Genomic DNA, 27,541 nt, shown 5'->3' with positions numbered 1-27,541 from the left:
AAGCCACATTAAGTGGCTTAACGCTGCCTTGTAAATAAGGTGAAGCCCCTATCACCACCACAACTAGAGCTGGACTGGCTGTAGCGGGCACCGGGCATTTCCCCAGTGGGCAGCCAGGGTGGGGGCCGGTTTTGGGCCGCTGGGGGGCTGTTTTTGTTACAGGGCCGTTTTTGCAGCATGGCTGCAATACCAGCCCTGGTAACAAAATCCGCCGAAACCGGCCCTGGCAAACAGCTCGCCCCCCCCCCCCCAGCAGCGGAGCACTTTGCCAGGGCCCAGTTTTGGTTGCCAGTCCGACCCTGACCACAACGTCAGAAAAAGTGATGTTGTGGTGGCAATAGGGGCTTGTAAATATGCCCCAGAGTCTCTTCCTTAAGCATGCACCTCTAAATCAGACATTATCTTTTATATCAAACATTGAGACTCATCAGCACCTAACGTGTGACTGACTTTTCCAAGCCCTTTCACTTTTTTGTATGCTCCAACCCTCCTGAGAATATTCCAGTTTCAATGCATGCCATTTAAACATGAGAACTTTCGAATGGCTTGTGTAAAGGAAATGATGAATAAATCCCACTCAGGAGAACATCAATAGAAGCCTCAAATCTTCCCAAATGGCATCAAGAATCTGCAGGCACCATGCCAGCTCCATTGTCTTCGGCACCTTGGCACCATCCATCAGTGGTTGCTGCTATCATTGCTTAGTGGTGGGGCAAGTGGGGGAGGAAACAATCAAAACTACACACATAATGACAATTATTAATATTACACTTACCTGCCGCTCTGACGGCCAGTGCCTTGCTTCTCCCTTCTCCAATCTTGGACTCCGGCTGCACACTGCGCAGGCTCCCAGATGCCAATCCCAGCGCTCGTCTCTCATGCTGGGAATACTATTCCCAGCATGAGAGACATGATGGGATTGGTCTGAGCGGCTTTGTTTACCGCTCAGACAGTGCCTGGGAGCCTGCGGCGTTTCTCCAACCCAACTGTGCAACACAGCTGGGTTGGAGAAACCTAAGTGCGCATGTCTGTTTGGCCGGTCTAAGACGTGCCATGCCTGTCACACAGGATTGCCTGGCCCTGCCCCACTTTAGACTCGTGTCGTCAGCTGGCAGACAGGGGGAAAAAAATGATAATAAAAGGCTTTTATTATCATTTTATTTTTCCACTTTTAGCAGGAGGGGCGGCGCTCCTCTTCCATTATGGAGGAGCCGCTCCTGCCTTCTGTAGAAAGAAAATGTTGATGCCATGAACATGCCACATGTTTTGGTGTGCCAAGGGTGGCAGCAGAATTTCCATACCCCCACTGCCACCTAAATATACTGGAATCTCACATCTTCAAAAAGCTCAAATGCTGGTGCTTTGTGGTTAGGTTTGTCACCTGTCACAGAGCAACACTGAAAATTTTAAAAATGTTTTAAGATGATAAAGAAGCCATGCGCTTACACTTGAATAAACATTTCTGCAAATCTGTATAATTTCTCAATAAGGCAATTCTGCCCCTTTTGGTTTTTTATAACCATTTGTGGCTAGGCCAGGTAGCTTTAAAATACTTTAGAAATGGTTCTGTTTGTATTAGTTGTGCTAAGTTTATATTGAAAAGTGCTGGTTTTGATCTGAAAATATCACCGGTAAACACTGTCCAGATAGCAACCCTATTAGTGCATGGAAAAATAAAAATATTAATTCTAAATGCTCTGAGAAAAACAGGGTTTTAGGTAGTGCATGAAGGAACCTTCGTAAGCAATCGTTCGTACTACTTCGAAAAGAATGAGCACCTCGATCAAGGGAGACATTTGGGTGCATTCAGACTAGGAAACATTTGTAGGCTCATTTGCAGGCCAAAAATACGCCCTGCAACGTACTACACATGAATTGTATCCACTTTAAAGTCTGACAGGTTTCAGCACTGGTTGCTGAACTGGAAGGCAGAGGCAAAACATACCCTAATACTGCAAGTGCAGACCTGCCCGCGAGCAGTGCTTTCCACAAGCAGTGACTGCTGTTTTCCAGCCGTGGGCTCAGGGCTTTAATTAAAAAACATAAATGCAAAGGCCTGGGAAGGCCCTTGGATGAAGCTGTAACAACGTGCGAGGATTTCAAGGAACCAGAAAATGAGTCGTGAGGGAAACCATGTTGAGCGCGACAGGGGGAGGGGAGCGCGTGCCTGAAAGGTGGCATTCTTTGTCGCGCGGGAAAAGCTTACGAGGTTCTTGTCACGCGCGACGTCTGCTTATTTTGATGATGCGCCGGGGTCGCGTGACCTTTGACCGGTTTCCTTGGCACTTCCACCAAACAAGGACCACCCAAGAGCACAAGGCAGGTTTTGGTACCAAAGCGAGCTGGGAGGGACGTGTCTGCTCGCGAAGCCAAGGGAGGAAACATTTGCCAGAGATGCAAACCACAGGGAGACCACAGGCCGTGGAGGGCTCCCAAGACAAATCTCGAACGCCTCCGAGGCAGGACGGTCCCGCGCGTTCTCACCAGAGTGACTGACCCGTGTGTGTTTCCTTCGTCGGGCTTTGCATTTTTTATGCCTCACAAGTCTGCATCCAGATGGCGGTCCATACAAAGAGCTGATCCCCTGATCGGGATGCGGCTGGCTTCCCGCCATTGATTCATTGCACTCGTGTGGGAGGCCTGTGGTGGTGTGTGGGTGGGTGTTGTGGGAGGGAGGGTAGCGTGTGTGGAGGTTATTGGAAGGGAGCTTGCATAATTTGAAACACAATGTTGACCAACCTACCTCTAAGCCTCGCACTGGATGGAGCAGGGCAATGCTGGTTTATCTTTGCGTGTGCAGAATCTGCATTTGGCCTCCAGGAGAGCGTGATGTGAATTTATACCAACCTGTGGTGGAGTTTAAGCACCTGTTCACTTATTTTTAGGACTGCCGCCTTTCTCGTAGAAAAATACTGGTTCATGTTTGGGACTCTGGAAGGGCCAGGAGCTGATGTTTCAATACAATTTGGTGCAATATCCTCCGTTTCTTATACACTTGACAATGTTGCCTCTGTTTGCTTTACTAAATATTTAGGATTAGTTTAAAGCTGTAAAATGCCCTTGATCTGACTTTCATAAAAATAGCGCCCATGTAGGTAAAATACTAGCCAGGTTCCAGACCTACTTGTTTTGAGGGAATTTGGTCAGTGCTTATTTTGTAAAAGAATAAGTGCCAGGACCCCAAATTTTGCCCAGAAGCCCGCGTCTTTTGCTTCCGAATGTCAGGGTGACGAATACTAAACCTCGTTAGTCTTAATTTCACCTCATCAGTGGCAACTGGCAACTCTAGGGAGTGGTGAGGTGGGCAAATGGACGGTGGGTAAAAAAAACAAATAAAATCCACTTGCCTGCGATACGTCCTCCTCCTCACTGCGCATCTTTCTCCTGCAGTCCGTTGTTTAACGTGGGGCCCAGCGAAGTGTCTTAACCAATCCTGGCGCTGCTCTCATGTTGCATGAGAGTAGGGCCAGGATTGGAGGAAGTGACAACTCTCTGCGCTCTCGAGGGCACTGGAGGCCTGCAGAGCACTCCCATCCTTGGTCAAGAAGAACTTGGGACTGCAACACAGTGAACTGGTTTTTGGATCCCACTTGTATACATATTTTCCAGACAGGGGATGTGGAGCCACTGTCAAAGTGGGTTGGTTCTTTTTCTAATGTCATTTCCTGGCTGCTCTCCAAACATAACCTTTGTACAAAGTGATGTTTCTCACAGGAAGCAGCAGTAGGACTAATTTTAAGCAGAAGTACCCAAACCATGGCCAAAAGGAAGCTTGAGTTCTTTTGCCTGTTATCAGCTTCTCTGAGTCAGTGATCAGAGACAGCAAAAAAGGCAGGCCCTTCACAGAAACCTCCTCACCTTGAACAACAGAATCTGGAGTCATACCCATCACTTCTACCAAACACCAGACTGCAGTGCTCAGGAAGAACTATTCATCAGTCCTTTTTCACAAGGCCCTCTTGCTACTTCTGGCAGATCTATATGTCAAATCTTTGGAAAGCATCCTTATTGTTTGTGGTCCAAACCCTTTCAGGCTCCGAAAACAGTGTTGGAGGAGATACATAGACATAATTTTCCTCTGTGGCAAGGCTCTGAAATCAAACTAATGTCCTTTCTGAGGTTGCACAATGCACATGACAACCACCTTAATTAGACTGATCCGTCTGGCAAAAAACAAAAAAGGTTTCTAGACCTGTTGATTTACTCAAATAATAACACTCTAAGCACCAGGGTTGTATATGAAGCCCACTGATCACAAATACCTTTTGTCCTACTCTTTCTCCCATCCTATGAAACTGAGGTATAACTTACACTTGGGACAATTTTTGTACTTGCAGTGCAACTACTGTAAAGGAGAAATAATTTTTTGCACAAGCTACAATACTCAAGCAGCTCAGCCTTGCACTTCAACCTTTACAACCCCCTGTCATCATGCAGTCAGAGTCAATTGTTGAAGTACAATGGCTGCAGTTCATTAGCAATAATCAAATTGTGCCTGCTCCCAGGTGGACACAAATGACATGGGTTATTAAGGCATCATCAATTTCATACGCAATCAATTTAATTAGAAGTACGTTCAGGAATGATAAGTTGATATCAGAGTCCTTTGTATTCCATTCTTGTGGGGATACTTGCAGATTCTAGCCTTGAATTGCTACCATATGTTTGTTTCCATCCGCTGGCTCCCTCCACGTTTAGGTTGCAAGTCTTTTGTCTGAGTGTGGTACTCTGTGGTTTCTTCATCTCTTGCTGTGTACCATCCCAAGACACAACGGTCTTGCGACTGGGGGCACTGCTAACAAGAGCTTGACTATCATCTTTTATCTTTTATTTTTTACAGAGTTTTATATAGCGCGAACTTGACCCGAATCGTGTATCAGAGCACTTTACATAGCACCAGTTGCGTTACATGAGGACACATTCATTTTTGTTTGGCACGGGGAGATTACGTGATTTGCCCAGAATCACAGGATGATCAGCGTCATTGCCGAGACTCAAACCCAGTTCCCCAGATTCGAAGTCGACCGCTCTAGCTGTTAGGCCAACTCCTCTGCTAGGCAGGTTTGACTGGGGGCACTGCTACCAAGAGCTTGACTGTCATCTTTCATCTGCTTAGCATGTTCAGATGACTGCGACTTTCGCCCTCCAGGTTACCTCTCCCTGCCTTTTATTTAGTTGTGGGAGGGTGTGAGCTTCACTACCCAAACAACAACCTTTGGGCCCTCGGGCTGTGGTTAAGACACCTCCTAATGGCTGGGATTGCCTCCCTTAAATACAGCTGGACAATTGCGGCTCAGATATTTTTCTCGCTCTTCATTTAGGCTCTGCTGCCCATATCTTGACAGATTTCTTGGCACCAAAACTGAATGTACTAACTCTTGCCACCAATGTGTAACAATGACCTCTGCCTTCTTCTGTAGGTGGAGAGGGGAAGGGAGCCGCTTGTTCTGAGTACAACCAACAAACTTTGGTAAGGCCACCCAATGCCCTCTGCCGGCTTATAGTTTCAGCCTAGATGCCTGCTGGCGTTTCTAGGCCTTCACACACAACACTAGAACCCCAAGTAGGTCGTATAACTGGCAAAACAGGGCTATAAATAACAAACAGGATGTCCTCCTTGAAATCATAGTTAAAGAAAGACAGAATATCCCTGGCAGTACATTTAGACCCCTTTCCAGTCATATTAAATGTATTATCTTCAAGAACTGAAGTATTCTGAATGTAGAAGATACAATTCTTTGCTTTGAAAAGGGTCATCAATTATCCTGAATAGCCCACCCGGATTTTGGGATTCTTTTCTTCAAAGAAACCCTGCAGTGTAGAAGATGACAGGAAGCTATGTAGGTTTTTCAGTTTGGTTTTATTCCAGGTATGCAAGCCCACAACCAGAGCTCAGCCATCCACCTCTGAAGAGCCACATCAACTGCCGAACGGCTGGAACCGAGAACCATCAGGAGAGAACACTCTACACTTCAGAGCGTGGATAAGGCATTTACATCACAAGAATGCATATCGAAACAAAGCAAACAATCAAATATTATCAATTAAAATCAAACATAACATAAAGCATCACATGTAATATTATTCTCTCTTTTTTTCTAAAACAAAAAGATCTGTAAATAACAATATTTTCAATTAAAAAATGAATATTGAAAAAGTGCCAAATAACATCAATATATGTAATGGTCATTACATTTTAAGGAGTTAAGTGAATATGACCATTTGCTTTCCTTAATGATTGTTTTTCAAATTGGGCATGGTCAAAAGACTCATAACAATTAATGTCTTTTGAGAAACTTTCCTCACTAATAGAGATAAATGAAGAATTAGATTTATGCAAAAGGGAACTTGAGCTTGCATTAAACTCCTCACTTTCTCCAGTTTAATATTGCAAACTAGTAGATTCATCATGTAACCCACTATCCAACATACAATTTTCACCTTCATTACCATTGTGTGACTCATCAAATCTTGCAAACCAGACAAACACGGAATGGGATGAAGAGGTGTCTTGTAGTTTCCAATAATCAGTAGAAACTGTGCGCTTGTGGACGACATAAACGTTGGGATGGTGCCAGGCTGATACCATGCACCCTCGCAGGATATGTTGTCCCATAGACCAGCTGGCGCACAGTGCCACCATAAGCCCCCCTAAAACTAGACAGGGAGTGAACAGTTCTGGCAACCGATGCAAATGTGTGTTAAAAGTCGAATTGAAAAGTGAACCCAACTTTGGGAAAGCCCTGTATTCATGTAAAATGGCAACGTTTCCTTCCAGGCCTAACTGAGACACATAACAGAGCATCATCGAATAATCTTAGCCTGCTTAGCTGTAAGGAGAACAAGGTTCCTCTTATTCCACCACACTTCACTTTCCAGTAGAACTGCACCCTTAGAAATCATAACAATCTTAACAGGTCTGGACATTTTTTGACCTTCCTTCAGTAACACTAAAAGATTCTTTTTTGTATAAGAATCTACTCACCTGTTACTAAATCAATGTTTTTGCATTGTTTTTCTTATCAAGGTAATCCTTTTTGAGATTTCTTTTTTATCAACTCTCTCACAAAGATTTTGATCTCCACTTTCTTTTCTACCTGTATATGAAGTAGGCTGTAATTTCAACCATTCTGGAAATAGGTTAGTTCTTGGTTCACAACTTCTGATTAGTTTGAATAGTGAAAGCCCAGTGGAACTGTGTGGAGATATGTTGTAACACCGATCTTTTTCTTTAAGAATTATTTCACATTTAAATCAGAGTCAAATGGTGTCTGTATACCTTCTCTAATGAATCAATTTGCTCTCACAACTTAACAATTAGAGGTTAGACTATATAAAGCGACTTGCAAGTGTTTCACATCATATAGTGTAAAAAATGTACACATATGGTCAAATACAAAATGTGTGCCATTGTCAGATACAATTTCATTTGGTGAGCCTTCAGTACTGAATATGTGATCTAAAAATGTAATTGCTGAGTCTGTGCTTGCTGATTCAGCAGATGAGTAATACATCAATTTGGAGTGATGGTCTATGAATAAGATTAGATACTTCAACTTAGATGACAAGAGGTTGTACAGATCAGAAAAGTTCAATGCAATTTTTTTTTCGAAGGGAACCACGAAATGACACTGAATATAATAGTTTTTCTGAAGTTCTCTCATGTTTGTCTGGCAACAAACTCTCACTGCAACTATCAAGAACTTTTACAACCTATGATTCTAAAGACACCCACCCATAATATTGTTTCAAATTTGTACATGTTTTCGTTATACCCAGATGTCCTTCATGAGCTAATAAAATTATATTGTTTCTTAAGTATTCTGGAGAAGCAAAAAGATCATGACTTTTATGACCATGCCACTGACAATTAAAAAGTTCACTTGAAACTTGTGCAAACGTTTTCAAACTACCACTCAAACGGAGTTCTCTGGGCAAACTGTTCTTAATGTATTGCATGACTTCACATAACTTTGCATCCTCTGCATAAGCAGTTCTGCATTGTTGTTTAATTCACCTCCACATTCACTCACTAAGCATTGAGGGTGGCTACTACACATTTAGTATCCTCCCATGCCTCATCATCCGATCATTCTCTAAAAGCATGCAAGATAAGCAATCTGCCCTGTAAATCTTTCCTCCAGACACACACTTGACCACAAATGTGTATTCTTGAAGTTTAAATAGTAACCTTACAAGTCTGGTTGAAGCCTTGCCAGCACCACCTCCATTCAATATACAAACCAATGGTATGTGATCAGTGTGTATTGCCCCACACAACTTTTAAATGTGTCTACTGCCTATGTAAAAGCAAGCTCTATTTGACATGTTTACAGTTGCTTGAGGGCTACAGTGGAAAAGTATAGTGTGTGTTCTTTTCCCTGTATCCATTTACTAATGACTGCATCCAATCCCAATAAATCTGCGACTACCGTAATCATGCACTTTTTCACTGAGCTGAAAAGTTTTAATGCAGGGGCATTTTCAACAGATAGTTCACAGTATCAAATGCATCTGTCCACCATTCAAATTTCACTTCCTGTTTGAGTAAAGATCTCAAAGACTTAGTTATATAAACTAAATCCCAAGAATGAGCGAATCCCATCTTTGTGCTTAGGTGGAATAGACCCTTGTATAGCCCAAAAAGTCATCTTGTGTGTGAAAAACGTGCATTTACGGGGCCTCACTGATATTTCTTTCTCTAAAAATTTCAAAAGCACACATTCTAAAGTGATGAAGGTGTAATAATTCTCTTTAAGCAAAATGGAGGTAGAAGAGGCGTTTATTATACACAGCAATTAATCTAAATCACCAACATTCTAAGGTAAGCGCCCGGGCATTCCAATGACAATGGAATGCAGTGGGGGGAAATGAGAACACAAGGAAAGGGAAGGAGGGGAAATACCAAGTGGAGATATAAGAGAAGATGGTACATACAGGTGATAATACTATTCCAAATAGTGCAGGTAAGTATAAGAAGTGACATTACAACACATGTCCCTTATATAATGAAAGAAACATAACGGACTGCATATACAAAATAGGATTATGCAATGCATAAAGAAGAACAAAAGTCATGCATGCTAGACAAATCACTTAAAGTAAACATTAATCGATATTAAAGTCAATCAACCACATCTGTTTCCATCTGTGCCTTTCTGGTCTTTTTTTCCCATTGCATTATCATTTAAAACACACCTCATATCTTCACCTGACACTTCTTGTAAAGTGTGTGGGAACTATGTTAGTTCATCCATGATCCATGCTCTTCCATCATCAAGAACTACTAAATTTTTTCGCACCTTGATAAAGATTTTGGGTGCTGTCCTTAGCTCTACAGGATTCTGGAGTTTCACCATCACTTTGATCCCAGGATCTCCTTCTAACCCTATGATGCCTGTTGTAGTGTGCACTGTATTTCTTCTGATGAAGTTTTATGTGCTCTCCAACCTCATCTCTGCGGACCCATACAGATTGTCTCCATCCTAACCAATTGGATATGAGGGAAACAACCTTTACAACGCAGTCATTACATCACACTACCTTTACATAGCAGTCATTACATCGCAACATCCTTTACATCGCATGTCATTGCAACGCAGCCATTACATCGCATGTCATTACAACGCATGTCATTACAACGCATGCCACTACAATGCAGGCATTCCATCGCAAGTCATTACAATGCATACCATTACAACGCATAGCACCCTTACACTATCCAACACTTACCCTACTGTTGCACTCACTGGAGTTAGAATAGTAATTTTTACCCCTACACTATCCAACACTTACCCTACTGTTGCACTCACTGGAGTTAGAATAGTAATTATTACCCCTATATTATCCAACACTTACCTTAAATGCTATGTAATGGTATGCATTGTAAAGGTATAATGCGATGCAATGGAATGCGTTGTAAAGGTAGTTTCTGAAAATGCGATGTAATGGCATGCGATGTAAAAGAGTACGTTGTAAAGGATGTTGCAATGTAAAAACTGCGTTGTAAAGGCATGCATTGTAAATGTATGCGTTGTAACGTCATACATTCGGATATGAGCTAAGTTCCTGGTACTCTCCCTTAAAGTGAGGTGAAAGGGGAAATGCCTGTGATAGCATTTGGTGTAGAATGATGAGACTAAAGCATCTCCTGTAAGGATTTCTCTAACACAATGCCAGAGATCATTGCTAGCTGTAGATTTCATTCCAAAACCGAAGGCTACCATTATGCAATAAAGTTTATTGTTACCCCAACCTGCAGCCTTTTAAAGAACATGTATTACATCATGAATAAAAACATTCCATTAAGAACTTTAAAACAACAGATAACGTTATGGTAACTAGGCATCGTCCTCTTTTATTCGCTGCTCCTCTACAGTGAAGTATACCTAATCTTTGTCTAAGATTTTTTATGGCTTAATGCATGCCTTTATTTAACCTTTTACCCTAACAACATTTCTCTTACAGCTATCAGGTAAGTGAGTGTTGTTATCTTCTCACTGTTACCTTTCCATTTTCTGGTTGAGTTCCCTAATCCACTAATTACCATGCCACGGTTATGTGTAGGGGAACATTCTAATATGTATAAAAGTATATATATAACATTAGAGAGCGATAGTCAATCCAGCCAGAAGGTTTGACATACTGTGATCAACTGACTTGCGCATCCTCCATAGACTGACTGCTAACATACACCACAACAGCGTTCACTGACAGCCTTTTCCTGACTAGAGGTCTGACAGTACCCTCCCTCAAAGTGCCTCCCTTCTGCTTGGGCCTTTTTGGGGAATTTGCTGTGAAACTCTTTAATTAACCGAGGGGCATGAACCTCTGAAGACAACACCCAAGATCTTTCCTCGGGGCCATAACCTTTCCAATCCAACAGATAGTACAGTTTTCCTTTCCGCACCTTAGCATCTAGAATCTGTTGTACTTCAAACTCCTCTCCCTTCTCTGTTTGGATTGGTTTTGGGGGTTTATTGATTCGAACACCACTCAATGTCATTTTTAATAAAGAGACGTGAAATACGGGATGTATGCGCAACCTCTTGGGCAACCTCAAACGATAGTTTAAGGCACTCAATTTCTTGTCTATTTGATAGGGACCTACAAATCTTGGCTGAAGCTTCCTGACACCTTTTAGTTTCAGATTTTTAGACAGACCCCCCAGGATATAGCGGCATGGATTAGCAAATTTAGCGGCACAAATATGGAAATTTAGCGGCACAAATATGGAAATTTAGCGGCATTTTTGCGGCACTTTATTTTACTCATAATCATTCATTGTCAGCCTTAAATCAATGGAAACTGTTTTAGCAGAGTATTCCGCTTTGAAATAGGCAACCTGGGATATCGAACATAGGAAGCAGCCCACAGGTGAAGGCTGTTATCCCTTGGAAATGCAATCCTCCATTTGCTTTAGTATAGTTTCTGAGAAGCCCATCAAAGATGGCCTGGTAGCATCCCATAGGAAATGGCATTCCAGAATCTACCTTAGTGAAATTAAATATTTGCCTAAGATCACACAATTTCAGCATGGAAGCCATGATTTTATCCAGATTTTCTGGTTTCACTCTGAAGTGCGGTGAGAGGCCCCCAGGCAGTGAGAGTCAGTGCCCCCTTTGTGGTGGGGCCAGGGGCCCTGTTGTGTGGTGAGAGGACCCTGGGCAGTGACAGTCAGTGCCTCCTTTGGGGTGGGACCAGGGGCCCTGGTATGCGGTGAGAGGGCCCCTGACGGCCCTCGCAGTGTGACCTTTGTGATGGAACCAGAAGATGTGCCCAACCCCTCCTATTTAAAAAGGCTCCCTTGAGCTAACGAGCTGACGAGCTCTGGTTGATGCACCTGCGCCCAGCGAGTGGTACTGAGACCTGAAAAGACTTTGGGCAGCATCTCCAGCACCCCCAAAAAAGTGTTGCTCTACTGAGGAAGGACAATTCTCCTCAAACACGTGTCTAAAGATACACAGCACTGGCTGCACCAACAAGGGTGAAAAACGAAAGCTTGACACCGAAGAAAGTGTTATCATGCACTGCATTTATTATGATGCATCGGGGTTGAGTGCTAGAGTGTGAGGCTGTGTACGCCCACCCCCCTCAAATTTGAACCATAAGATGTGTTTGTTAGTTAGAAGGAAGCACGCTCAAGTCAGAAATTCAAACAATCATAAGAACGAGCAAAAAAGACCTTTAATGAGGTTATGTGAACAAAATATATACTTTGCAGAGAAAATAATATGTATGGTGGTCATATTTAAGACTGATCAGGCTTTGGCCAGTTTTTCAACCCTAATGTACTTTGAAATATACAATATGTCACCTATTTCCCAAAATTTCCTTTAGAGAGAACACCTTAGCCTATCTATAAATATAGTCGTTAAATCTGGTCAGTTTCAAGATACTTTTTAAAATCATTTTTACCCATCTCTAATGAAAAACAGAATTTATATATTGCAGACGTCATTGTCAGCCGAGGGTTATTGTGGTTTTTACAAATGGGGGAGGCCGAGGAGACAGACTAACATTTGGCTTTTGAAGTGCACACATTTTGTAAGTCCCTCACCATATCCTTTAGGGATGTCCATCACTTTCTGTGACACCACAACAAGCAACACACTTGAGCCAATGTGCCAAAAGACAGACTAGTCTTGTGTTAAGATATGATTGTATGGTGAAAAAACAATCAATTGTTTAAAGGGTATGAATGCTCCTATATTGATGAATTCCTTCAATTTCGTGGACACTTTTGTAAAAATCGCGGCATTCTTACAAAAGTGCCGATTTCGCGGCAAACCGTGAAATCGCGGAATCGCGAAATCCTGGAGGGTCTGTTAGTGTTCAACCAAACCTTATCTCCTTCTTGTAACTCTGGTTCCCTTCTTCTCTTTCTATCTGCATAGTGTTTGTAACTCTCTTTAGCTTTGGTTAGATTTTCTGTGGCTAAACTATGCACTTGTGTCATGTGTTCGACTAGATCTGTAACTGCGGGAACATCCATCTCTTGAAAACTTAATGATTGACGGGGGTGCCTCCCAGAGTTCAAATAGAAAGGGGAATACCCAGTGGACACGTTTTTTGCGTTATTATGCGCAAACTCCGCTGCCCACAGGTAATCTGGCCAATCACCTTCTTGATCTAACAAACACAGTCTCAGATACTGTTCCAATTCTTGATTGGTACGTTCTGTCTGCCCATCAGACTCAGGGTGATAACTAGTAGAATATCTAGTTTCAATGTTCAATTGGTGAAGGCCTTCCAAAAATGGGATAAGAATTGAGAACCCCTGTCAGATATTAAAATCTTTGGAATACCATGTGCCCGAACAATATTTTAACTAAAAGTGTGTGCTAGGGTTTTAGCTGTGGGTAATCCTTTTAAAGGGACAAAATGAGCCATTTTGGTAAAAGCATCCACACAAACCAATATGGTATCAAACCCATGACTCGATGGTAAGTCTACTATTAAATCTAAGGTGACTGTATGCCATGGGTAAGGTGGTGTGGGTAAGGGTTGTAATAACCCTTGGGGTGCTTGCCGCTCCGATTTCCCTCTAGCGCAGATCTCACAAGTGGCTACATACTGGCGTACATCTTTTATTACGTCTGGCCACCAAAAACGTTGTCTCACTAATTCTTCTGTCTTTGTAATGCCCTTATGTCCTGCCAAAATGCTATCGTGACATTCCCTCAAAGCTGTTTGTTGCATTTCTGGTGTGGGCAAATATAGTGCTCCATCGTGATATGGTAGTCCTTCTCGAATTTCTCGTCTTGAATCACCTTCCACCCAATCTGTCATCTCCTCCTAGGTCATTGCATTTTTGTTCCTTTCCTCTCGAGACTCTTGCAATTCTGCTCCAATCACCTTCTCTGCTGGAATGATAGCCTGATGTTTAACCTCTTCCAAAACTCCTTCTGTTCCCAATCTGGACAAGGCGTCTGCCTTACCATTTTGTGAACCAGGTCGATAAGTTATGATGAAATCATAATCAGCAAAGTACAAGGACCATCGCAATTGCCTTGGTGTTAATGTTCTGGCTGACTTCAAAAATTTCAAATTCCTATGATCTGTATAAACGGTGACCACATGTCTTGCACCCATCAAATAGTGTCTCCATTCTTTAAAGGCGTCTTTGATGGCCAACAGCTCTTTTTCCGTTATGGTATAGTTTACCTCCGCTGCTGTCAATTTCCTTGAACGGAAAGCCACCGGATGCAACTGTCCTGTAGATTTGTGCCTTTGAGACAACACTCCTCCCAGTGCCTGGTTGGAAGCGTCAGTTTCCACAAAGAAAGGTTCTGTGGGATCTGGATGAAGTAAGATCGGCGCAGTTGTGAAATCTTTCTTTAATTTAATAAACCCCTCCTCTGCTTCCTTCGTCCAGTCAAATTGAGTTCCTTTCTTCAATAATCTGGTAATGGGTATCAACTTTTTGGAAAAATCTTGAATAAACCTCCTATAGAAGTTCGCGAATCTAATGAAACTTTGAATTTCTTTCACAGTTTTAGGGGTATCCCAATCTATGACTGCCTTGATCTTATGTTCATCCATGGTTATTCCGCTTGGTGCTAGCACAAAGCCCAAAAACTCCACTGTGGTTACATTGAAGGCACATTTCTCTAACTTGACAAACAAGCAGTTTTCGCGCAATCTTTGTAAGATCTTCTTGACATGTTCCGTATGTTGTTCTTCTGTGTCTGAATAAATTAGTATATCATCAATATATACTATAACATTCCGATCAATGAACTCTTTCAGTAAATCATTAATGAAATGCTGAAAGGCGGCTGGAGCGTTGCACAAACCACATGGCATTACTTGATATTCATAAAGCCCTTGCTTGGTTCTGAATGCCGTCTTCCATTCATCTCCTTCACGAATTCTGACAAGATGGTAAGCTCCTCTCAAATCTAATTTAGTATAGACTCTTGCTCCTTTCACCTGATCCAACAGCACTGATATGAGGGGCAAAGGATATCGATTTTTTATGGTTATTCGATTGATAGCTCTATAATCAATGCAAGTTCTCAATTCTCCATTCTTCTTTGGAATAAAAAATAGTGGAGATGAGACAGGAGATTGGGACGGTCTAATGAATCCATTCTCAAGATATCTTTGTATATACTTCTTCGGGTGCTCATCTTCTCGCTCAGTCAAAGCATATATTCTACTGCATGGTAGATTGGACCCAGGTTCCAGATCTATTTTACAATCATAATCCCTATGCGGAGGAAGTCTTTCGGCCTCCACCTCATTAAACACATCCTGAAATTCATTGTATTCTTCTGGTAGTTTTGTCGTACATATCACACAAATAGTCGTCTCCTCCTCACTCAAATGAAATGACGGTGATTTCTCTTGGTTTCTTTTACATTCCTTATGACAATTCTCCTTGCAATACTTAGAATTCAAGGCTATGGATCGAGCCTCCCAATCGATAGTTGGATTATGCTCCGTGAGCCAAGGGAGGCCTAGTATTAATTGAAATTGTGAGGCATCTATTAAGTTGAACTGCAGAATCTCTAAATGTCCTTCTTCAGATTCCAACTCTACTGGCTCCGTATGACTCACAATGGGTCCCGATGAAAGATTTGTTCCATTGACGGCTCGCACGGCTTCACTCTTTTCTTTCTTGATAGCCTTCAATCCGATCTTTTCAGCGATCTTAAGATCACAAAAGTTGCCCGTAGCTCCAGAGTCAATCATGACGGTTACTTGTGTCAGCATCTTTTCCCGGAACCGTAAGGTCATCATTAGCACCAGATGGGGGGATGCTGATTGTAGGGTATTTGCCAATGTATGAACTTCTGGAGTTGTCTTTGCTTCTGCAACCACCAATCCAACTCCATTTACTGGTGGTGCGAGGCGTTTTCAGGCGGTGATTGCTTGGGTTTCTTGGGACAATTACGAACGAAATACCCACCGTTTCCACAATAAAGGCATTGTTTATTTATTCTTCGCCTCTCCTTTTCTTCTTTAGATAGAGGCCCTCGAATAGTTCCGATTTGCATTGGTTCGCCACTCTTGACTGAGTCCATTTCCTTGCTTCCTTCTACTCTGACTCTATCAAATCTAGGAACACTGGGACGATAATCCCTTTTTCTCTCTCCTCTTCTTTCACTTTGGCGGAAGTCAATTTCTAAAAACAGATCTATTAGTGCTGAAATCTCGGTGGGTCTATTTGGCACCTGCGCCAAGGCGTCTTTTAATTCATCTTTTAACCCACGATAGAACACTGCAGCTCGTTTGTTCTCTGGCCATTCAGTTTCCACAATCAACTTACTGAATTGGGCCAAATAGGCAACCAAATCTCGATTGCCTTGTTTAATTTCCAATAACTCATTGTCTGTTGCTTGGGAGACCCTTCGTCTGTCAAATATTCAAAGAAATTCTTTTTTAAACTCATCCAAATCATATAATATTGGATCATTTCTGGTCACCAAAGGCATTGACCAAGACGCAGCGTCCCGGTTTAAGTACGACAAAATAAATGCCACACGAGACTGTGCATCAGGGAAAACCGCTGGACGGCACATGAAGTGTAAAGTGCATTGTGTCAGGAACACCTGAGCCTTCTGGGGGTCTCTGCCAAAACGCTCAGGAGGTGCCAAAGAAATTACCGGGGACCGAGAATGAATAACTTGAGTAGTTATCTTGGGTTGGGGAACTGTAGTTTCACTAAGATTCCCTTCAAGTGGAGCTGAATATTTAAAACTGGGACTGGATACTAAACTACTCACTTTTTGGGCTAAATCTGTAGTCTCTTTTTTAAGTTCCCTATTCTCTTCTCGAACTGTTATTAACTCCCTTTGTATTCCTTCTAAGATTTCTCCAAGCTTCTTTAAATCCAAACCTTCCGCCATTCTGCTCAGGTGCTATTTAACTCGTGGGCACTTCACTCTGTCAAACCACGCTCGATTCAATGCACAGGAGCAGAATGTCGCAAGTTCCCAATGCCTCACCAGGGTTCTTCAGCAACCCGCAAGCTGTAGCGTGTATGCCAAACAAACCCCAGGGAGGAAAGGGGATGGGACAGAGAAGAGACAGTCACACTGCTGCTAATCTTTTCCTCAGCTTCTGGATCTTCCTTCTTGTCTTCTTCTGGCAAATAAGAGTTCTTTTAGACTGTAAGATAAATGACACTAATTAATTTATATCCTATCTGCTAGCCTTCCTGTCTAACTTGATCTAAATTGTTCACCTACCCCGTCTTGGTGTGACCCTTGCCTCTCTTCTCTTTGTATTTATTCTTGCTTCTGTGTGCTGTAACTAAAGGTTACAAATATATGTTAATTCTTGATGGTTGTTTCCTCACTTTCTTAATTGTATCTTTTCTTTTACAGCTTCCTCACCTATTCTGGGCTACAGCAGTGACGTATAGTTTGATTCTGTGTTGGTAAGTATCTCTTTAATTTAGTCTTGCTTCACCTTACTTGTGGTATTATATTTCTGTGTTTTGTTAGTTCTTTTTCTCTGTATTTTTACTGCTATAATAACTTGTTTTAAACTGTTACTAAACTCCTTCCTATGTATCTTCCACCAGCCGGTATATCTCTCTATAATATTCTGTCAGCATAGATTCTCATTTGGCAAATGTAAACTGCAAGCGCGGCAACAGGTAAACTCGCAACTAGTGCTGACTCTGCTTTTACTCTCTCTCAGAATGACTACGCGGTTTAACTAGTGTTCGCTCTAAGCCTCTCGGTGTTCTATTTACCAAAAGCGCATGAACGCACAGGCGACTCTACTAACAATCCTTACGCATGACTTCCAATGCTTCTTTCGGAACAGTCTTACCGCGCTTCACAGACGTCTGCACAGGAATTCCAGACTTGCCCAATAACACAGTAGTTTTTGCGCGACGAAGTAGTTTTCCCTAACTAACTTTCGCGGCGCTCCTCAAATGCAGCTTCTCTCCTCCTCAGTTCTCAGGTGAAGTGCGCCACAGCACGGGCGCTTCACCTGGATCTTCATAATTGGTAGCGAGCGCTAGAGCGCTAACCTGACTGTGGATTTTCGGCGGCCATCTTTGAATCTGTATTTGCCTGTAATTTGTATTGCCCCATAGCCTTCCTCTGGTTTTAACCACAACAGCGTTCACTGACAGCCTTTTCCTGACTAGAGGTCTGACAGCCCTGACACGAAGGTAGAAGATACATTTATTATACAACTGACACCTCCAAGTCACTTCACAGCAATGAATCTAAATCACCAACATTCTAAGGTAGGCGCCAGGACATTCCAATGACAATGGAACGCAGGTGGGAAAAGGAGAACACAAGGAAAGGGAAGGAGGGGAAATACCAAGTGGAGATATAAAGGAAAATGTTACATAGAAGTGATAATACTGTTCCAAATAGTGCAGTTAAGTATAAGAAGTTACATTACAACAGTATGTAATTTAGGATGGAAAAGGTGTGGGAGCAACAAAGGAGCAGGTGGGGGAGAATTTGGTGCTGGAGGAGAAAAGGAGAGTGGGTAAGAAGGAACAGAGGAGCTTGAGGTGGGGGATAGTAGGAAACAAAAAAAGAAAACAAAATGCCCAGTGTGGGAAACAATGGATGAGGTGCGGTGTGGGCTGGAAAGACCAACATAGAACACAGGGGGGGGGGTATTTAAGGGGGAAGCAGTACATGAGCAAAAGAAAACACATGCTTTTCTGTGCAGTAATCAAAGGGGAAAAAAAGTATTTGCCTGAATAGGTACAATGGAGGGATACAACTCATCCAATCAAAAATGATGATAAAGAGTCTATGCTACAGTGAAGGGACAAACATAAGACAAGGATTGGCAAAGCCAACCGGTCTTGCCCTAAAAAGGCCAGTGCCAACATATTGGCTTTGCCAATGCTTTTCATTTTACCGATCTAACATTGCCATCGACCCTGTTGAACCGGTCAGAGAAAAAAGGCAAAGTGGCAGCCAATGTGTTTTGACACATGCAGCCTCATTCCTCCTGATGCAGGAGCTTGTATGTGATTACACAACAGCCATTTTGGAATGGCTTAGTTTAGTGACCTTGCATGAGTGCATCAGGATTTTTTTTATGGTTTTAAGGTCATTTCCACAACATCATATTGAGGTGAAAATGGGCAATTTCTAACATATTTCATTGCATCGACTTGACTGTTTCAGTCTATTTGCAACATAGTGTCACTCCGAGGTACAATGCAATGAAATGTCAGGCGCACACCTAATGAAAAAATGACAATGTCACGCAAGTGCATACTGAAATCTTGACAGCTTTGTACTTAACCAGTAATGCTGACAGAACATGATGCTGCCCTTCAGCATTATTGGTGTTATGCAAGCTGATTGATTATAGCTAGTACTGGGAAGGCGGGAGCAGGGCTGCTGATGGTCACAAAAGGAAATCAATTTGATTTCTGCCCTCCAGTTGGAGGGAAGAGAGCAACATGGAGCTGGGGGAGATTGGAGGCGGAAAGCAGACAAGGGACAGAGCAACATAGAGCACATGAGGAAAGAATAACATGGATAGGCCTGGGCGGACAACTACGCTACGCTCGCATAGTTTGCGTAGTTTGTGCTACTTCGCGCTACGCGAATTGCACGTATCACAGTGCAAAAACGCGTAGCGTAGTTGGCATTTTTTGCTCGCTCGCGGTCCTCAACGTCAAGTTGGCGCCCGCAAGCGAGCAAAATGACATCCCGGCGAGACTTTTTCCTCGTTCGCGATCAGCAACATCAAGTTGCTGATCACGAGCGTAGAAAATAAACCTGCTGGCGAGATTCTCAACGCGGGGAGGTCCGGTTTCTCATTGCGAGTGGTCGCGTATGCTCGTTGAGAAAAATCTACTCGAGCGGCAGAAAACGACAGGTCGCACTGTTCAAGATGCCGTTTTCAATGATTGCACAGTGCGGACAAGCATCCGGCACTGTGCAATCATCGCGAACAGCGCACTACGCAGTTTGCGTAGTGCTACGTGTATCTCACGAAGTGCGAAGTGCACTTTGCGTAGCTACGGGTAGCGCTACTTCGCGAACTACGCCCAGGGTTATGGAGCGCGGGCAGTGGTATGGGGAGAAAAGCACACGGGGTAGAGATCTGCAAAAACAAATGCACTCTCATGGAGTGCTGAAATAAAAAGAAAAAAGTAGTCTCTTAGAAGTAGGCAGTGGAAGGATACATATCAAACAAGCAAAAAATACTAAAGAGACCAGGCTCCGGTGAAGGGAAGAATGCAAGATGGACAAAATGGGACAATAAATGACATCAAATTAGAAGCAAGCAAAAAAAAGAGTGACAGTAAAACCTGCCAATGGTAAGCAATGCTCTGGCTGTATGCCTCTGTAAGATTTTGGTAACCCAAAAAATAAGTCTTTTGCAGCAAGATAGCTTGCACTGTATGATCAGCTCAACCTAAAGAGAAAGTAAAGCCATCAAATAAGAATCAAGCACATGAGAGTGACAGGACAGCCGGCCAATGGTAAGCAATGGCTTCTGTAAGACCAGTGTATGCTTTTGGTATGTTCCATAAGAGGTTTTTTTTAGCAACAGACAGCCAAATCCTGTCTCTAGACCAGAACAAAAAAGCATTGCTGCATTCGATATCCTGGTCATAAAAGAGATGGCCTGCAATTATAGTCCCCACTAAAACATTTAAAAAACCAGTATTGATGAAAAAAACAAAATCAATTGCATTCTATATATAAGGCATCTGCTGAGATAAACATGTACTTTTGAGATGTAAAATAGTTTTTCTATGCATGACAATTCACTCCATAGGAGGTGTAATATAATGCCAAACAGCAAATGGAGAGTCATACTCCTATGGGTGGAGTCAAAGCCCACTCTGTGTAGATTGAAAAGAGCTGGTAACAACAAGACTTGCAGATAGCTGCACTGTCAGGTTAGGTCTAACCATGACACCGTGCACACTTTGCACTGGCTTGGCCCTGTGTCACAGGAACATTATGTCAGAGCTGTGACTACTGACCAATGATGCAGCATGAATGATACTTAACTGTGGCACATATAGGGTCGCTACCTGGCCGGTTCTATGCTGCATGACTATTATTTTCAATAAGCAATAATCGCGCCTCGGTTAGACCGCATTGGCTACGATGCTGCCACTGCGCAAAGCTTATGACTGGTATTTTAATGTCTCAGCCAGTACAACAATTAGAAAAATCACTTAAAGCAGGCATTATCCACACAAAAGTACATACTTTAAATAGTAAATGAAAGAAGAAAACAATTTAAAATGTGTTCTACAGCTGTCCTAATGACCCCTGACTGAAAATGAAAGTAAAAAAAGAAAGAAAGACATGCTAAAATGAATGCAGACGATTTCTTCTGAGCCTTTGCAGAATGTTGAAATGTATACAGATGACTGGTGTACTTCTCTGGGTGTAGGGCCATCACAGGGTACTTTGATGCCTTAGGCGAGGTACCTGCTTTAATGTGACCCCCAGGGAACTACTCCTCTAATGAGTGGGTTCATGGCTGACACCCCTGCTTCGACACAGGGTCTTAGGAGACAGCCTGTGTGACCTATGTATAAAAACATCCCTATACCAGCCCTCACCATGGCGCAAGATACTGTTTGAGAGTCAAAGGGAATGTACTGTATATACTCCTGTGCAAATGGATGCTCAAATGTATCATTTTGGATATGTTAAATAGTATATTAGGTTGATTAGATATGGGTAGCACCAGAGACGTTTTAAAGTATTGGCAAAGTGAGCAATTGCCCAGGGCCCCCACCTTCCAAGGGCCTCCGGGACTACTAACTTTCTCTTTTTTAAAGACCCGTTTTGTCTGTTTCTCTATCTAAACCTCTCTCCCTCTCTACCTACCACTACCTCTGACTCTGCCTCTCTACCCAATGTCATCTTAAGGCTTTCTGCGGTTCTGAGCAAGACATATTTTTGCTACTTTTGTGTGACCCTGTTAAAATTTAACATGTCATTTAGAAATGTTGGGCTCCATGCATACTGGAATTAGTAGGAGATTGGTAATAATATTCTGATTTGTTTGGCCCCAAAATATCTCTTGTCCAGGGCCACCAAAATCTTAAAATGACACTGGATAGCACCAAAATCAAGGAGGAGTTGGGGGAGGGGGTTCCTAAATGTTGCAGTGAAAAGTCCAGAATAAGTATTGGTAAAACTGGACAGGAGATTGGTTTCCTTTGGCAAGAAAATGGGCAGGCTGGATTGGTTATTAAATACCTTGTCAATTATTCTTAGACTGTAATCTTATGTGTGATCCAAAACATACGGAAAAGAAAGCTGAAAATATAAAACGAAATACGTAGGCACATCGCGCACCACCAAATGTTCAAATGTATAACATTTAGCAATATTATTTCCACATAAATGTTGCCAGGTTGAAGATCATCAGATAGTATTAGTCCAAATAAATAAAAATATCACTGATGTTTACAAAATATTTCACAGCTGTGGAAAAGAGTTTTGTGGGTTAATGGAAAGTCATGCCCAGATTCCCATTTAATTGGAAAATGAACCTTCTAATTTAGAAAATTACATCGCTCTACTGAAAAAAATCATCTTTCACTGTTTCTCAAGACATTTTGTGTTGTATTGTATATATTGCTAAGTATTGATTTTATGTATCACTATTTGTCATTATGATTGCTTTATGTTGTTTTGTCCATGTTTCATGTGACCTGTCTGCAGTATATTTATGTACACATAGCCAGACTTTTATCTAAAATTAATAAAAAGATTCATATATTTTTATTTCTGTGAGAGTACACTGTTTCAATTGATCAGATTCCTATTTAAACCTATTAATTTAAATTCACTGCTACCTAGAAATTTTGTTTTTTTCATGAGCCTTCTAATTATGAGAACATCCCAGTGCCTAAATTACCTCCGTTTGTACAGGAGTTGTCCTCCTTCTACCCTTCAGCCAAAAAGTTTAGATCTGGCAACAATAGGCCAGATTCTGATGGAAAAAATGGGGGCATATCCATAAGGAGCCCTGCTTTTGCAACTCTTATTAACCTATGAGGTGTTTTCTTGGGGTTGTGGGGGAGTCAGAGATTACTGAGCCGTACCGTGTGTGGAGAAAGTCATTTGCCACTAGTGTCCCGGGGCACTATACTAGCACTTCAATTGAAGAAAACAAAGTGCTCCCTATTTGATCTTAACTTTCTGGGATGGGGAGGATGAGCAGTCAAGACTTAAACAAGGAGACTGGAGAGGAGGGTTTAGAAACTATGATCAACACCGAAACCGAGAAGGTCCTAGGGCATCCTTGGCCAAAGTACTGAGTACAAATGTCATTATGGCGCCTGTCAGCTTTGTGATAGAAAAAAAGTAAACATTGACCCCTTTGGTCTCTGTTATCCGATATTTTCAGGTAATCTTTCATCTTATCAGAAGTGACCTTCATTTACTTAGTTGTTTATTTTTTTGATAAAGCACAGCCCACCCCAAAAAATGCGTTCCAGTCACTAAACGAGAACTAAAAGGATTACTAACAGAGAGTACTGTGAATTAACAGAAGAGAGAGGTCTTTAAGGCTTTCCAGAAGAAACATAATTTTTTATGACTCAGATGTTTTCACGCAGATTTCACGCAGATTTTCTGGAACTGAAGATAGGTGACTACAGGCATAGTGTCTTTAGTACAGAGCATGCTCACCTTTCTTAGGCAACACAGCAGCTTCTCGACCAGACACAGATCATGCTTTTCCTGAGTACCTGGGCTCACGGCTCTTCTCATATGTGGACAGTCACCCAGGCCCTCGTCAGCAGCAGACTGGACTACGGCAACGCTCTCTACGCAAGAACCTCAGCCAAACTCCAGAAACGACTACAACGCAAACAGAACGCCTCTGCACGCCTCATCTTCGACATCCCCCGCCACAGCCACATCACAGCCCACCTGAAAGACCTGCACTGGCTCCCCGTCAACAAGAGGATCACCTTCAAGCTCCTCACCCACACTCACAAAGCTCTCCACAACACCGGACCAGCGTACCTCAACGAACGACTCACCTTCTACACCCCAAACCGCCAGCTTCAATCCGCTGACCTCGCCCTCGCCACCATCCCCCGCATCCACCGAGCGACCGCCGGCGGCAGATCGTTCTTTCACCTCGCCGCAAAAACCTGGAACACCCTCACCATCCGCCTACGACAGACTCAGGACCTGCTGGCCTTCAGGAGACTCCTCAAGACCTAGCTGTTCGAGCAGTAGCAGCACCCCGCCCCCCTCAGCACCTTGAGACCCTCACGGGTATGTAGTACGCTCTACAAATGTACTGATTGATTGATTGATTGATCTGTAGAAATATTCTACTTTAGGCCTTTCCAATCAGCTGGTCTTTTTCCTTCGAACAGTTCACTCCTTCTGGCAGGCACAGTCCTGCTCCTCACACAGTCAAGCAGGCCTCTCTTTTTCCTACAGGTCAAGCCGAAAGCCAATGCCACAGGATTTCCCAAACTTAAGCCAGTCTGGAGGGAGAGTGGCAGCCACGCATTGGTCGCACCCATAACTCTGTCTTTTCGCTCTCGATTCTGATGAATGGGCCTCCTTGGTGTCAAGGTCAAACATTCAACAAAGTGCTAGCTGGGGTGGACAGTACTGATATCCCTCGGGACGAGTGCAGCTTGCCATAGTCAACCAGGGATTCTTCTGCTTTTAAAACTTCAAAAACTCTTCCAGTTCTGAATGCTTACCAGTTTACTTTCGCTCAATACGACACTGGCTTCAACAGGACCAGTTTAGCTGATTCAGGAATAAATCTGTGTTCTGGAGGTGCCTTTTGTCCAGGGAAACAGCCATTAAATAAACAGGAAATTGGAGATGGTTGGGTTTAATTTATCAGGGCAAACCTTGGCTGCCCAAATGGATCAGGTCGGTTTCTTCCCTCATCTAGTTTCAGGCATTAAATGTCTACGTGCGAGCTTGCATGCCGAGGAAAGGTAACTGCAGTCCTGCACAAAGTAGACCACCATTTGTGCATCACATACATGTGGAATCCAATGGGCACCAGCACCCACCAGACAAACACACATTCAAGCACGCACGTTCAGTACAAACACGTCCTTCCTACATCCCCCAGACATGATTAAGGCCAAAGCCAGTAGTCATCCCAGACTGCACTCGCTGGGGAAGCAGTCCGTCCAATGGGGTACACGTAAAAGGCCTGTGCCCTGCACTAGAAACATGCCAACACCACAGTCATTTCATATAGACTGAGTTTATGTAGAGGGCAGTAGCCACTCTCCCAAAAGGAGTTCAGTTTGGGTGACCCCTGACATGACAGCCTAGTTCTGATATATAGAGTTAGAGGGGAAACTCCTCTGGGATCACAGGATTACCAAAGTCGCTCGTGGAAAAACACATATGAGTGTTGAAAAAATGTAAAATGGCGGGTCAGTGCAGCCTCCCATGGCCAAACAGAGGAATTTCACCCCCGCAACATTTCAGAGCCCTGCCGCCACTCATGTCGTCCTGTCATAGCTGAACAGAAGTTGGTCTATCAACACTTCTCACTGTTGAGGAATTGAGTTGTGACCAATGAATAGCAAGCTCCTCAAGGACCTTCCTGTGGGCGTCACCTGAAGTCCATCTACCAATCAGAAAGGGACACATTTCGGACATTCCATCGGAAGGTAAAAATCTGTAGGTATAACAAATGACGATTACAGCACTGTGCAGTGGATAAAAGTTGGTGGTGCTTAAAAGACACCTAAATATATGGGCAAACACAAAATCAACACAAGAATAACAAACCTTTTTTCCAACAAGAATTAGAAAAGCAATAGGTCTCGCATTTAATTGTGCTATTGGCATTGTAAATGAGAATATGTTTTACTTATGTGTTATGAAGTGTATGCATGTGGTGTGTAGTGTAATTAAGTGGGTTGGATTGAAATTGTTAGTTGTGGAATTGAGCTGGGTGCATTAAGATACACATGCAATAGATACCATGAGCATCGACCATATAGTGATCTCGGCTAGCACATAATTGGATATTGAATTTTTGTGGTTGGAAAAATAAGGTCTGTGCCTCTACCTTTTTTTAGGCACTAGGCGTTTTTTTTCCAGCCAGTACTTTGCTACTTGAGTAGGTAGTGAATATTAATTAAAAATCAACATCTTACGTAGGTGTTAATGTTCACTGGGGTTCTAGTCAAGTAAATACGTTTGCTCACAATGACAGGGACTTCGATTTTATTGTGTAAAAGGAAAAGGATAGTTAGTAAATAATATAAACTGTGAGGTGTAAATTTTCACCACAAAATCCACTTCATCGTTATTTTTTTCCTGCAGTGTCCTTTATATTTAAAAAAAAAAAAAAAGTTCACGAGATTTGTGGAAGAAAATATTGTAAAAATGCTCTAACTTGGTACATAACTTCACTGCTGGACCTATGGTCACCATTTTTTTTCTCAAACTTTTATATAGCGCAAACTTGACCCAAAGTCAGGTATCAGAGCACTTTACATGCGCACCAGTTGCGTTACACGAGGACACATTCATTTTTGTTAGAAACGGGGAGATTAAATGATTTGCCCAGAATCACAGGATGTTGAGCGTCGTTGCCGAGACCCAGATTTGAAGTCCACCGCCCTAACCATTAGGCTACATCCTCTCCCACCATTAACTTCTCTTTGAGCGTTCTTTTCAAACATTCTGTAATGAATGCTCCAGCTTGCAGCATTGAATAAAACAATAAATGATAACATGTAAAACCACACACCTTCTAGAGTTAGCAAAGATTAATATCAATCAATCAAGCAGGTGTTTGTAAAGCGCGACTACTCACCTGTAAGAGCCTCAAGGCGCCTGGGGGGTTCGCAGGTTCCGGTCCATCAAGTAGGGTGTCTGTCGAAGAGCCAGGTTTTGAGGTTTCTTGCGAAAATGGGGAACGATGTTGTCTCTCTGAGGTGGAGCGAAAGGTCGTTCCAGGCTTTGGTCGTGAGGAAGGAATAGGAGCGGCCTCCCAATCTGGTCTTTCTGGTGCGAGGGACAACGGCATAGGAGAGCTGGGCTGATCGTAGGGTCCTTTGGGGTGCGTGGAATTTGAGTCGGCTGTTCAGGTATGTTGGTCTGTTGTCGTGGAGGGTCTTGTGAGCGTGGGTGAGCATCTTGAAGGTGACTCTAGCTTCGATGGGGAGCCAGTGGAGTGTAGGCAGGTGCTGGGAGATGTGGCAGTGTCTTGGCAGGTTGAGGACCAGTCTTGCGGCAGCGTTTTGGATGTTCTGTAGTTTGCGGATGAGGTTTTTGTTTATTCCGGCATAGAGTGCGTTGCCGTAGTCGAGTCTGCTGGTGACCAGGGCATGAGTGACGGTTTTTCTGTGTTCAAGGGGGATCCATTTGAAGGTCTTACGTAGGAGGCAGAGGGTGTGGAAGCAGGAGGACGAGACTGAGTTGATCTTGCGGTCCATTTTGAGCTCTGAGTCCAGGATGATTCCCAAGTTGCGTGCGTGGTCTGTGGGGGTGGGCGGGCTGCCGAGGGCGAGGGGCCACCAGGTGTTGTTACAGGCGTCGGGGTTTGGGCCTATGAAGAGTACTTTCATTTTGTTGGTGTTTAGTTGTAGGCA

General features: G+C 42.9%; 1 pseudogene; it reads right to left on the bottom strand.

Annotated features, from left to right (window-relative positions):
* Positions 1-21,018: 21,018 nt before the first annotated feature.
* LOC146812450 (U4 spliceosomal RNA) lies at positions 21,019-21,098 on the bottom strand (annotated as a pseudogene).
* Between the last annotated feature and the right edge of the window lie 6,443 nt (positions 21,099-27,541).

Source organism: Triturus cristatus, chromosome 7 (genome assembly GCF_964204655.1).
Source record: "Triturus cristatus chromosome 7, aTriCri1.1, whole genome shotgun sequence".
Lineage (NCBI taxonomy): Eukaryota > Metazoa > Chordata > Amphibia > Caudata > Salamandridae > Triturus > Triturus cristatus.
This window is presented reverse-complemented; position numbering and strand designations above follow the sequence as displayed.